This window comes from Melanotaenia boesemani, chromosome 23, assembly GCF_017639745.1.
Source record: "Melanotaenia boesemani isolate fMelBoe1 chromosome 23, fMelBoe1.pri, whole genome shotgun sequence".
Classification (NCBI taxonomy): domain Eukaryota; kingdom Metazoa; phylum Chordata; class Actinopteri; order Atheriniformes; family Melanotaeniidae; genus Melanotaenia; species Melanotaenia boesemani.
This window is the reverse complement of record NC_055704.1, coordinates 23,200,267-23,215,487: the sequence shown is the minus strand read 5'-3', so window position 1 is coordinate 23,215,487 and position 15,221 is coordinate 23,200,267.

Sequence of the window (15,221 nt, the reverse complement as noted above, 5' to 3'; positions counted from 1 at the left end):
CTAATCGCAAACTCAGCACGGTCCAGTGTCCCAACAGATCATTTTTCTCCTGCTGGCTGCAGGCCAGTAGATCAGGTTTTATTGTCTCGCGTAACCCTGGTTAGAAAACTGGTTGGGACTCTGTAGATTGTAAATTAAAGCTGATAGCATTGATTTGCAAATCTTACATAGAAAAAACATTGGGTATAAAAGAGCACCTTAGAGAGGCAGAGTCTGTCCAAAGTGAAGCCCCACAAAATTCTGCATTAACAAACTGGGGAGTAATTTAAGAGTATTTTTACTCAAAGTAAAGTTGCAAAGACTTTGAATATTCCAACATCTACAGTGCTGTCAATGAATGCTTTAAAATAAGCACTTTGATGAGCAGCCTTCATAACAAAGGCTAATTTTCTCTGAGCTTACAGTTAAAGCCAGTCTAATGTTGACTCGTCTTATCTTTTGCTGTCACTTTCTCTCATTTTTTCTTCATTTCCTCCAATAATGTCCTCTTGGTTTTCTGCTGAATCAGCTGTGGTGCACGTTTAAAACAGTTAATGTGCTGAAGTTGTTGACGTGAAGCAAAATGCAGCCGTCACGTGACGCTCCTGGCTGGTTTCTCTGCACCCTCGGGATGCTGCAGGGTGATGTCAGCTCCAGGAATGTACAAATGTCAGTGTGCCATCAGAATGAGTCAGATGCAGCGTTTTAAAGTCCAAAACATATGTAGTGTTGCTTTAAAGCTTGTGTAAAGGAGGGCTTCCTGACAGATATGTATGCAGAAAATAAACTGATTACTTTTACTTGTTCCTGTTTAGTTTTAAAGATAAAGAATCAACATTATCATATTTTTTTAAATCATATCTGAAATACAGATAATAAATGATTCGCTTGCAGTTTACCCCAGAAAAACTCAGTTAATGTTGTTTTTACATTTACGTTCATGTTGACATACATTTTATAGACTTATTAGACGTATTAGAATTACTGAAGAATTAAAAACCCCTTTAATTATATTATTTTAGCGCCGTGATGACAAAAATTAATTAAACATTTACCGTAATCCCACTCATGTCTTTGATTTGCTTTTCTGGCTGATCTGCTGATGTAAAGATCATCTCAAACAGCATGTTTTAGATCTGACTAAAAAGTCCTCACCTCAGTAACATACGTTGCACATAAATTTAATTAATTACATAATCATATCATCAGAGTTACAGCATCGTGGTTTCATGATGTGATAGTGAGCAGATTAAATGTTGTGTTTACAGTCAGATTCCTCTTTTTTTGTGGTTATTTTCTCTTTTTTTGGGACATGCTACTGCTGTTAATTTAAAATTAAAACTGAATATTTCACTCTCAGTATTCAGTGTTTTTATGGTTTTTTTTTTTTGTTTGTTTGTTTGTTTTTTGAGTAAAACATTGATTTGTGATTTTTTTAAAATCATTCCATGCTGGTTTCATAGACAAGAAACTTTCAAATCCTAAATTTCTTTTAAAAAAACTATATACACAGACTTTTCCACATGAATATTTAGTAATTTGCCAGCAAGGAGACAAATCTTTGCTCCACAAGCTCTAAATTCTTTTACATCATGTATTGCATATAAATCTATTGGATCATGTATTTTCTTATATTAACTAGTTAGTTAACTGTTGCATAATATTCTAAATATGCAAATTACAGCGTAACAGGACTTGTAGCTGCTATTTTACATTGTCATACATTCGACTTCTTCTTTAAAAGCAGGGGGAACATCACAGTGGAGCTTGACCACCTCAGCGGATTACGAACATGTATGTTCATGCTGTTCCCACCATGATGTGCAGACATTAATCATGATCACCACTGTGCGCTGCTGCACATGACATGGTTGGTGGTGTCTTTTTAGACATCTGCATACCTGTAACTTCATGACCCTGGAAATCTGCATCTTTAGCTGGACGGTGGAGGGATTTGCTGTAAAAGGTTCTCATGTTAACGCTGAACAGGAAAAGACTGAAAGCTGAGTGTACTGCAGCATAAACATCTCCACACTTACTGGTCATACAGTATGCAAGCTCCTCTCTACTTTCCCTTTTTGTTTTAGTGTTTTGTGCCATTTAAACATTTTGATTCATCAAAAGTACCATCATTGAGATTTATGATTTATCTATAAATGTTTTTTATGACTTTTATACGTTTTATTTTAGGTTGCACTTTAGTTTAATGGCTGCCAATTATAATAGTTAACAGGAGCCACTGATCTGTTAAAAATACACACTTTCTGTAAACACTATTGTTTTCAGACTGTTTATAAATCTAACAATTGTTTCCTCTATGAATTACAGGGTTATGAATAAACTTACGTAACATAGTGAAAGACTATCATTTCTCTGAGGCTGATTTGGCCTCTTTATCTTCCTAATTCTCTTTCTTTTTTGGGTTAGTCAACATAATATAATACCTTTGACTTAAACTAACTGGCTGAATCATTAATACACTTTTTTGTGGATATTGAATTTGATTAAAATGGCCAAAAAATTAATATGAAGCTCTTTAATTTGAAATTTTAAGAAGTTTTTAACTATTCACTAAAGTGTAAAAGTAGGAAAGAAAAAGAAAAACGGAAATCACACAAATTTTGCTAAACTGTGTAGTCACAACTTAGTCACAACCTTTTTGCTGGGGGTGCTTTTTGTAGCAAAAAAAAAAGCGTTTTCAGTTCTTTTTTAAAGCAGGTATTTACCCATTTTTCATAGATAAAGCATCTACTTTTGTTTGAATCTTGAATAGTCTTCATGCTGTGCATTTTGTGGGCTGTCAAAGTGTTTTTCCAGGATATTATCTTGTAAAATCCCCCCTTGGTTTTCCCTCAACAAGCCAAATGTTTTGTGTGGCACTAAAATCCATGTTTAACCCAACTTTGTCCTCAGTATTAAAGGTTGTTGCCATGAGATTCCGCACAATTTATTCAAAAATAATTTATTTGAACCTTATCAGTTTGTATTACCTGTTTCTAAAATGCATCCTGCGTTCATTTGCAAACTTTTGACGCTGACATTTATCATGTGGATAAAGGAAAAGTTGTCTTCTAATTGAATTTCCCTCAACATGAAATTGGTGCAGGTTTGACAACCTTGACCACCGACACTCCAGAGTCTGCTGAAAGCAGCTGTATTTTCCTATAAAAGCATAAATGAAACATTCACATTTTAATAACCCCCAAATCCACAGGAAGTATGAGCCACTTGCTCACAATTATTGTGAAGGTCCAGCTGCACAGTAGGCTGAATTATTGCAAAAAGTGAAAATGTTGAGGGAGCAAAATGACCTTTCTTTAGTTGGGTTGACTCACCCTGTTCCCTACAGCAAGAGATAAGAGGGGTGTTTGCAGGGACATGATGAAAGGATTGTATCTTTTCTGTAAGAGGTCCACAGGGTGACTCAGAGAGGCATATCAGTGTTTATTCTTACACTGACTTTTTTTGTGTTTCCTGCACACACAGCCTGACAAGCAGAAAGTGTTTCTGAGAAAGTGTATCTTTAAATCACCTGTGGACATTGCAAGATGAAGAAAAAAAAAAAAAGATACTGTGTGTGTCTGTATTGTGAAACTGTGGATACCTCTGGAAAGTTTGCCCTCGGCCGTCTCTCTGTCCACTGTCATTCACTGAGCTCAAATCTCTGAGGACACACTGCTTTCTTTGTGAGCTGAAGTCTCATGTTGGCAGTTTTTCTTTCAGACGGGAACATCTTCTGCTCCTTTCTACAGTAATATTATATCTCTTTTTGAAGTCATTTTCACTTTTCAGACATGAGATGTGAGTCATGTTTGGTGTTCATCTGGAGAGGTGGCTGTTTATTCTTCACTTGTTCAGTAGATCTTATTTGTTTAAATGTCATTCAAAGGATAAGGACATTTTTATTGTACACAAGCTGGCAGAGATAGCTCTAAGATGGAAAGCAATTATAATTGATGGAGAGTTTTCTATTTAACTTTTCTAACTAAACTTGACAAAAAGACGTAGTTAACGTCTATGTTAACTGGAAAAGTGTCCTCACAATACTAAGCTATATTAAATAAAAATGCACTCACTGGCTACTTTATTAGGACCATCTTGCCAGTACCGGGTTGGACCTCAGTTTCCCTTCAGAACTGCCTTAATTCTTATAGATTCAACAAGGTGGTGGAAACCTTCCTCAGAGGTTTTGGAATATATTGACATGACAGCATCACACAGCTGCATGCATGATGAGAATCTCCCGTTCCACCACATCCCAAAGCTGCTCTACTGGACTGAGATCTGGTGGCTGTGGGTTCCGTTGGAGTCCAGTGAACTCATCGTCATGTTCTAGAAAGCAGGTGGAGATGATCTGAGCTTTGTGACATGGTGCATTATCCTGCTGGAAGTAGCATCAGAAGATGTTACACTGTGGTCATAAAGGGATGGACATGATCAGTAACAATACTCAGGTAGGCTGTGCTGGTTAAACCACACGCCATTACACCACCAGCAGTCTGAGCCATTGATCCAAGGCAGGATGGATCCATATTTTCATGATGTTTCCAGCAGATTCTGAGCCTAGCATCTGAATGTGGAGCTGAAATGGAGACTCATCAAACCAGCAATGTTTCTTCATCTTCTGTTGTTCAGTGTTGGTGAGTCTGTGTGAATTGTAGCCTCAGTTTCCTGTTCTTAGCTGACAGCAGTGGCAATATTTGTGGTTTTTGGCTACTTGAAGTGTTGTACCCAGTAGTTATATGAGTCACAGTTGCCATCCTTTCTCTGGCCAGTCTTCCATTCTCCCCTGATATGACATTTTGGTCCAGACAACTGCTGCGCACTGGATGTTTTCTCTTTTCCAGAACATTCTCTGTAAACCCTGGAGATGTTATGTGTGAAAATCCCAGTAGATCAGTAGGTTCTGAAATAACCTGCCACATTTAATGTCACTTAAATCCCCTTTCTTCCTAATTGTGATGCTCAGTTTGAACTTCAATAATTCGTTTTGACTATGTCTATGTGCAGAGTTACTTCTGTGTGATTGGCTAATTAGCTGTTTTTGTATCTGATGCAGATGGGGTGAAAACTGGTGTTTTTTGTTTTTTAGTGATCTGTCATTAATGATTAATCATCAGAAAATCAACAAGTAATTTAGCAACAAAAGACAAATGTAGATAAATTAGCTCAACAGACCTTTAATTACAAAACAAAGTGACATTGTTTTATAAATGAACATCTGTTGCTTTCAGGGGAAAGCATCGTTTCACTGAAGCTCCTATATTTAATAATGTCAGTGTCAGTAAAACTAAATCGAGTGTAATTCGTCTTTACAGCTGGATCCAAAATTATGTGATTTAATTAATTCTCCATAGGTGAGACAGTCTGAGCATTAATAAAAACCTGATCACACTATGCTCAGCCAAGACCCCTGCCTGCAGATGCTTTCTGTAATCTCAGTAAGCAGATATAAGAATTCAAATATGCAGAATCTGCTGGCAGGAAAAATTACTTTAGAACATGAAGATTTCTTGGTTCTGACAAGCATTCGTTTTTACTCTTAGATATTCAGATTGTTTATCTCTGTGGTTACCGCGAATTAGAAGCAAAGAATTAAAATTAAGTGGATATGGAAATTATTAAAATGATGACTTCTGGTTTGATGTTGCATCTAAAATGTATGAGGATGGTCATGAGATATATTTTCAACTCAGATGAAATTTCTGCTTTACTTAGGTCCTGTACATGTGGACACACACACACACACACACACACACACACACACACACACACACACACACACACACACATAGATCATAGATAGATAGATAGATAGATAGATAGATAGATAGATAGATAGATAGATAGATAGATAGATAGATAGATAGATAGATAGAGGGAGAGAAATAAGAGAAGATGTATTAGTAATAAATAATGGGAAATCTCCAGGCTATGATCTGCTTGCAAAATATAAAGAGTATGTCCATGCCCCAGTGTTACTTAAGCTATTCCTTGAAATCTTTGATGAAGGTTGTTTACCATGAACATTTAATGAAGCTTTCATTTCCCTAATCCCTAAGAAAGACAGAAACATAACATCAAAATTTAGACTAATTAGTGTGCTCAGTTTGGATCAGAAAATACTAACCAAAGTACAGAGCTGGTTAGCAACATGTTGTTGTAACGCAGTTTCTTTTGTCAGTAACTAATAATCTAATGCATAACTCTTTAAATGAAGTAACTCAGCTACCATTACTATACGATATGTTACTCCGTTACTAGCTAAATGAATACATTTCGGCCGGCAGATATGAGCTTCTTCCTGTTTACATGGGCAGTGTTGTTGGGCTAATTTTTCTGTGCTGTCGCAGTTTGCAGGTTGTTGGCCTTGTTTTCTTAAGTGTAGTTGCTTACTTGGGTTTCCTTTGCTCCCTCTGTGAGGCCCTCCCGATTCTCTCACAGCTGTCCATAAAGCAGTAACCTCTGGATGTGGAAGAGGAAACGTGAACTCAACAGTCCTTTTTTCCAGGAACTAGTGTCCTCAGCCCCGTTACTTTGGTTATCGTGGGCATCCGAACCGGAACACCCCTACCCACACACACCCACAGAACTTCTTTTGACAGAGCAACAGTGACAATGCCCACGAATAACTAAATAAATATAAAAACATATATAATAAAAAGTAGGACAAAGATTGGAGGGCTCAACATGCAGTTTTTGAGCAGCTATTATTTATATTTATACACTACCGTTCAAAAGTTTGGGGTCACTTCCCTATTGAATCCCACGGCAAAGTGACCCCAAACTTTTGAACGGTAGTGTGTGTGTATATACATATATATATATATATATATATATATATATATATATGTGTGTGTGTGTTTAGTATTGTAGCTCCTGTCTTGACTGTCGAGTTATTCTACTCTGTATCTATAACATGCAGGCTGGACAGCTTTCTAATTCATGGCACTCCCTTATTTTGTAGAAAATGCATTGAATGAAGTAATTCAGTAATAATTGTAAGACAGACCTTTTCCAAGGTCAGATATTTTATAAGGTGTTAAATCTGACTCAAAAGCACCAACATTAGGATGTATAACAATCCGACTGTCTTATTCATCATTTATTAAATTTAAAAATTCTCCTCTGTTTCTTTTGAACTGAGAATCTAAAAATCCATCAATCCATTAATACCAAACGTGTCATGATTGATCACTGGGAAAGGACTAAAATATCAATACAAAGTTAAACTGTTTTGTATCACGAGGTCGATGAAAGTCAAATGAGTGAATCTCTGATAGTTAATCTGTGTTGTTGCTGAATGAATCCTAATATTCTGCCTTCAGACAACTGCTGCTGATTTCAGCTCAAACTGTAGTTCAGGTGCAGCTCACCTCCTCTCTAAGAAATGAGAAAGAAGGTGCTTTCCCTCGTTTCATTTCCTTCCCCTCTGTTTTTTATTTATTTTTGTGGAATCCAGAGTTCATAGGTAAATACATGAGTTTCTCCTCTGACTGGCTTCACTCTGTATGTCACTCAATTGAACCAACTGATGTCTGTCTGTTAGCAACATAACTCAAAAAGTTATGGATGGATCTTATTGACATTTTCAGGAGATGGAATAACGAACAAGTAATTAAATTCTGGATCTGATCACCACCTGGATTATGGAATTTTTTTAAAAGGATTCTTTACTATGGGGAGATAGGGATAATTTTGCCATTAGAGCTTCTTACTAAAAACGAACCCACAGTCATTGGCAAAACAGACGTTATAATTGCTTGGCTGAGATCTGCGCCATCTGAGTGCTCCTAGTTAATGCTGCATTCAGTATCTCAACCCCTTCATTCAGCCAGACTGACTTTTGTTATGACAGTAATTAAACTGAATTTTTAAAATCTAACAAAAAGACTTTTTCATTCCACAATTTTCAAGGGCTCCCACCTTGCAGTGGGCCCTGGGTAAATAGTACCATTTAACCTCCTAGGTTGACACCACTAAATGTGGATAACACATTCTAAACCAGTGGTTCCCAAGCTAATTTTCTTGTGGACTCTCGTCAAATACTAAAACCCCATGGACCCCCTGCTCCACCCCATGCTGAAACCATGCTTAATTTTATGCTTTTAAAAGGAGATTCTCATCATAAATAATGTATTCTGGCTGAGTCATGTCCTTCCATAAAACCAAAGTTAACTTAATAACATATAGCCTTTTTTTTTGTGTAAATCAGAACCAATACGTGGACATTAATCACAATGGCTCTGAGTGTTTAATCTGAATGTTAAAAGCCTCAGGAACCCCCTGTGCTCAATGGGGACCCCAGATTGGGAACCACCAATCCAAACAAACACCAATGGCTGCTATTTCTCCACCCTTTCACATTTCAGATTTTGTCCTGGCTTCTCCCAATAGATAAAGACAAAGAGCCCAAATAGGCAGTGGTCACCAGTGGGGTTGCATCACCTTTCTTTGGTTTTCCCAGGGGACCCATCAGGAATGCTCTGAGTTCAACTTGGGAATCCAACTTAGCCAAGAGGACCTGATTAATCTGAATTTTAAACCAGCCTTACAAAATAATCAAACAAACTTAGAAAGGTGGGAAAAAATACAACTGGTGGAAGATTAAAATGAAAGTGGCGCCTCAGTTTGATGATGCTGCCTATCATAATAATGCCCACTATCCTTAAATGATATGATGACTTGGTAAAACAATTATTACGGGAGGGGAATAAGCAAGAATAAAACTGAGTAAATTCTGTAACTCTAGAGAAAGATTGAGAACTTGGTTTATGTGACCCAAGGCTGTATAGATTCTCTTTTGAAATGACTAAAATAGCTAAACAATTAAACAACAATAACAAACAATTAAATTAAAGACCAGACTGGATGGATATCGAGAGCGAGTTATGTTTACCAGTCAGTTCAAAGAAGAAATAGTCCCAAAGTGATAGCACAACAAACCCTATCTTCATGCACCTCAAGGACAAATGAGCCAAGGTACATCAAATGTACAAATTACCACACCATCCACAGAAGCATGCCTCCTTTTGGTTGAATCCCAGCATTTGTATTGGCAAAACACCAGTATATTGGAAGCAGTGGAAAATGTACCACATGAGCCTCATACAACAAACGGACAATTTAAATCATACAAAGAATTAAAGAGTCAATACACATTAGAGAAGAAACAACGCTTATGGAAATATTTACAAATCAGAAACTGTGTGAAATCTAGAATTCAAATATATTTAGAAAACCCTATTTTAGATACCAGAAATGAACAAGAACACTGCACGGCCTTCCATTTTTATAAACTAATAAAACCTTCAAGTGACGAATCCACAACAATTAAAGTGCCATGGCAGAAAGACCTGGGAACAAACATAGGACAAGAAAAGGGACTGGGGATCTTGGCAGATTGTGGAAAGTATGTTATAACTGGGTGTGTAAATGGCTTATTGTTTTTGTTCTGTGATTTTCTTTTTTCATTTTAATATGCATTCATTTATACTCTGTAAAGCACTTTGTGTTGCCTTTGCATGAAAAGCGCTTTATAAATAAAATTTGATTTGATTTGATTTGATTTAAAGAGGCGAGAGGGAAGTTTACACAATGCAAAATCATACACAGATAAAATCACACCCCCATGAGATTACACAGAATGAAGCTGATGAAAGACAATGTGTGAAGTAGGACCTTTCTGTATTGTGTATGATGCTGCCAGCTAATTAATCTGTAGTAGGTTGAATAACTGCTCACAGTAGTCCCTCTGACTCCTGCTGCAAAGGCTACCAGAAAACCAGCGTTCCTCCTGCAGGTAGGTAGAGAAGAAAAAAATGGCTTTTGGCAGATTTCTAGTCAGTTTAATATATAACAGATGAAGTTTTTGAGGCCATTGTATTTATATTTCGCCTGCATTTCGGCTATCGTTGCTGGAAGAGAAGTAATTCCTTTGAGCCTTGTACTTTATATCCTTGGAAGTGACTTTCTTTTCACCCTCTTGGAGATGGGATTTGTTATTCTGAATGAAGACATCTTAAAAAGCAATAATTCCCATGAGACTATAAGCTGTTGAGGGCCTGCTTATGTTGTTAAACTGTACCCAACTTGACTGTAGTCTATAAGCTTCATCTCATATTCATCAGAAGTTCTTGTTTGTCATCAGCTGGTGCATCTAAAAGTAACAAACACACATACTGATATTTACAACTTAAAATGCAAGACTGAGACGCATTGGAAAACAAAATTGGATTTATATAGAAAAAATCTTTTCAGACATAAAATTTAATCAGTGACAAATATAATAATAAAGACTTTAATAATCTAATAATAATAATTAATAAAGATAAAGGGGTTTTCATCTGAAACCTTGTTCGTTTAATTTACTTTGACAGAACAAGCTGATTCCTCTCTGGACTTTTTCCTCTATTTTCTGATATCCGTAGATTAAACTAAGAAAATGATCATCACTGACACCCATGTGAGCCTAATCGCACATGTGGAAGTATGCGTCGACCGTTTCATTATTCTCTCAGCAGAATGACACATTTCTCATAAAGGTGTGTGGTGTGCGTCACCACGGGATGCAGCTACACAAAAGTTATTGAACTTCCTTGACACAGCCGCACTGAAAACCAACGTCTCTTACTTAAGAGCACTTTTTTTTATTCCCTTTTCAGTCTTTTCATCAAAGGATCTACGTTACCAAGCGCGGTAACCAAGGTAAGGCAGAAAGTGGACACAAAAGAAGAAGAACTCACATTCTTGCTTTTTACCTTGATTTTTCAGGAGTGAATACTGGCTATCTGTTTAAACAATAAGCAATTACCAGCATTTAAACAGCTAAACCTGTTAAAGTGATTATCCAGTGTTTACCATAAGCAACATTTTGTACACAAGATAACAGCTCTCATTTTCAAATGCTAATGCTTGTTAATTAGCCATGCTCCGGCGGGTAATTTCTATTTAGCCCCAACCTACTGTACCAGCATCTTTTTTTTTTTTCATTTTTGGTGATGAAAAAAAAAAGAAAAAAAAAATCAATCATACATAACAAATGGGAAGGATGCGAAAGACAGAGCTGCTGTTGTGGCAGCCGTAATTGTTTCTCTGACGAACTATAATAACACAAGCACTGTATTCTCTGGATCTTGGGATTGGTGGTTGTAATGCTCGCAGCAGCACAATCACTTTTTCCCAAAACCTTCTCTGTAATCACTTGCCCACACAAACCTGTTGGTTATTTTTCTACAAAACAAGCAAAAGAAAATGGCTTTTGTGTGCTTTTGGAATTAAGGTAAACCTCATTCGCCCTTCAGGCAGGCATGACTTAGGAGTGGAGACAAGAGAGGGACTGGTGTAATTTAAGTTTAATGTGTATTTGCACTTCTAATTTTCTTTCTTCTGAGCCACTGAAAAGCATGATAAACTCTAAGACCACTGGCTTGAAGGCAAGCAGACTCATCTTCTGCTCATCATCCCTTTACTTCAGACTGGACAACCATTAATTTATCCATTTGCATCCAAGCAGGGGCCAGAGAGAAAGCTCATAAACTCACAAAATTCAGAGAATTAGAGGGAGGCTGGTTGGAGTGTGTTGAAGGTTGGCCGCTGTTCACTGATCACTGGCTGCATGGTTAGGTCCTTATATCCATATATATTGAAAATAAATAAATACATATATGTTAATTTGAATTTTATGACGGCAGCCTGGGATTATTGTGTTATGCTAAAAAGACCAAAGTGGAGGTTTACTAGTGATTAACGGGTTAGTTACTGGTTAACAGATCTGCTTTTTGTCTCTTCATGCATAGACACCTCATCAGTGGTGGAAAATGAGCAACTACATCCCTTTTAGTTAAAGAAGGGGTTAAAAATTATGTTATTATTATTATTACTCCCCCACATTTTCAAATGCCTGTATTGAAAACATAAGATTATAATTATATGTTGCATTTCTGAAAATTTAAATGATTACATTGAAGTAACCTATATAACTGTCATTATTTTGCTATAAACTACCACAATAAAATCAGGCATTTCTAGCTAAATTAGCTGAAAGTGCAGACTTTAACCTCACCATGTTTGACAGGTTCGTCCTGGCTCTGTCATTCTTCTTCCTTTCCCTCCATCATCAGGTGGAAGAGGAGAAGGGAGCAGTGAGGAGAAAGGTACATTTTTCTTTAAAAAAAATGAGATACAGAGCAGCACTGTTAGATTCAGAAAGGGATGCCAACATGTTAACATTTTCCTAAATCTGTCTCCCAGAAAAATAATAAATAATAATACATATTATTTTATTTACAGTAAAACACTTATTATTCTAGCAACCTCTTCCTGTGCTGTGTAGGTATTCTTTGTTTTTGTAACACCCTGAATCGAATTGATTTACACATTATGTAAAAAGTTAAGTGTGTAAAAATGCATACATTTGTTTTTTAAAAATCATATATTCCTAGGAGAGTACCCCAAACCCCCACCAAATAGGTGTCAACCCAGGTCTGCATCCCCATTTTATTACATGTGCTGGTGTGTGTGTGTGTGTGTTTGTGTGAGAGTGATGTCAGGGCAGCACATTGCAGACATATAGACAACAGCAATTATTCTGCAAAGCTTCCTAAAAAAAAAAAAAAGGAAAAAAAAAGCATCGCGTTGCTCTTCTGCTTGTCTTCTTTGTCTGGCGTGTTGTTTTTTGCTGAGTTTATGCAGCGCTGGCTTGCCCAGTTCACATGGTTACATGCTGCAGAGGAGCCCAGTGGACCACCGGTCTCACACATGAGTGGAGGTGGAAACTGTGAACTGACTTTCTCAAAAAGGGCAACTCAAAAATTCTTTCCGAAGTTCAGCTGGGGAGGATCCACTGCTTGTGAGAGTGTAAAAAAATTTGGATTTCCATCATCTGTGGATTGAAAGAATGCAGAGAAATGTCTGCACACAAGTTGAAGACTTAAAACCAACATCTTATGGTTGTGAGCTTGAAGCCGGCGGCAGCACTGCTTTAAAAATAGAACAAATTCTCAGTACACTTCAAAAAGCCATATCTAATAGATGCACAGTTCAAAAGCCAGCATGATGCTATGGGGCTGGAATAGTGTGCAAGGCATGGGTAACTTTTAAGTATGTAAATTCACTATTAATACTGTGCAACATGTGACGCCATCCTGAAGCAGGATGCATAAAAGTGCTCAGATCTATGAATACAGTTGGCTCACATATACATAAGAATCATTTTCCCCTTATTTATAAAGCTTTGTGTACGAATGGTTCTCTTTTAGAAATCCTAATTATCATGAAACAATTCCACTGACTAATTTCCACTCCCCCTTTTAACCATGAAAGGAAGCAGACACTCCCATAATTAGTCATTTGCATATAAAAATATTATTTACAGCTCAACTAAAAATGGATGATGATGAAAGCAAATAAGGATGAAGAATAGCTTGTTTCACAAACATGCAAAAACTGCTGAATAGAAAATATCCTGTGAAGTGATCGACTGTAAAATCCAAGTAAATGAAAATGGGATTTTTTTAATTTTATTTTCTGCCAATGAAGAACACGTAGCTACGTATGAAGATGATCAGGAGGGAGACAAAGATGGAGGATGAAAAATCTCAAGCACACAAACCACTCATATGCAAAAAGATGAACACATTCCCGTCTCATATTCTTCCTTCATAAAGACCAGTTTGTGTGTTAGAAAAAGCCTGTACATATTTCTTGTGTGAATGCATTATTTATGCTTCTGGCCCCAGATGTTTTTCCTAAGATCTTATAAATTTCAGCTGCTTATTACCCAAAACAAATTCTGCAGGGATTACAACAGCGTGGCTCTGTAATAAGCGATGCAGCGTGTTAGACTGACCTTTCTGCAGACCAGAACCTGCCTCCAACTGAAAACAGAACTGAAGTCTTACACAAAGTAAAGCACTAAATAAAGAAATTTTCAAGTCCTTTAGTTCCCAGGTGTCTGTTAAAAGAAGAAAAGATGCAGTTCAGATGTATGTGTCAAACTTCTTAAAATCTTTTCCTGGCTTTAAATTAAAAATTAACCTCAAAGGACACCACAGTTTCCAGGTTTATTAGCATCTCCATCCATCCATCCATCCGTCCATCCGTCCGTCCGTCCGTCCGTCCGTCAGTCAGTCTCGGAGACCTTTTGCATCACTTTATGGTAAAAACTTTGATGATTAATGACCATGTACACATCATTCGCGACTATGGCTGTTTTTATTGTATTGTATCAACAGAACCAGCCAATACTACAAATAAGGGTCAGTAAATGCAACGTGTAATGTACCTCCATAAATCATCTCTACCATGTTCTAGATGAATTCATATATCATCTCACCAACCGTCTCCATGGTGATAATAGGTGTCATAAAACCAGCAGATGTGACGACTTAAGTTAAACAGCCAACATTGATGAAGAAACTCAATAAAACTGATGATCTGGCTAAGAACAGGTTTTTCCTTCTATCATTGAAGTGTGAGTGCTTGTGTAGCAGTGATAAAAGTCCTACAGCAGCATCACCCAAAGTAAACACCTTCTGATAAAATACATCAGTGGTTGATTGTTTAACAAGTTTTCCTTCAAGTTACCGCCATTAACATGTTATTTTTGACAGCCCTAACTTTTTTTTCTTTTATATTCAGTGAAAGGGACTAATTTAATGTTTTTAATATTTGTCCTTTTGTTTGAAACAAAGTTAGACTGAGTTAAATGGAAGTACGAATCCTTAAAAGTTGGAGCTGCACTTGTTTCATTTAACATGACTGTCAAAAAAACCCCAAGGTTTCCATGTTTCCTCTGATAGAATAATTTTAAAAAATCCAGTTATAACACTTATGCATAAATGACTATCAGACAAAGAAATGACAAACGTGGTTGTCATGGCAATGGAAAAGTCATGATAACCCACAGAGACACTTTTCATCCTGTAACGATCGATGCTTGTCTGACATTCTGGCTTATATGAAATTTTCTGGTAGATGTTAGTTTGGTTATGATATTTATTTCTTTTTGATTAGACAATGTTTCCCAGCAGCTGCTAAATATAAACAAAACAAAATCTTCTAGTGATTACAATCTAGTCCTCCTCATTATTTTAGCAGAACAGTAAGAATGCAAAGTCAATTACAAAAAACTGTATACTGCGTGTTCGTCTCATTAACTGGACATGGAGCGTATCATTTCCCAAACACAGGGATGCAGCAGACCTGCTCTGTGGGCGGAGGTTGCCTTGGAGAATCACCTG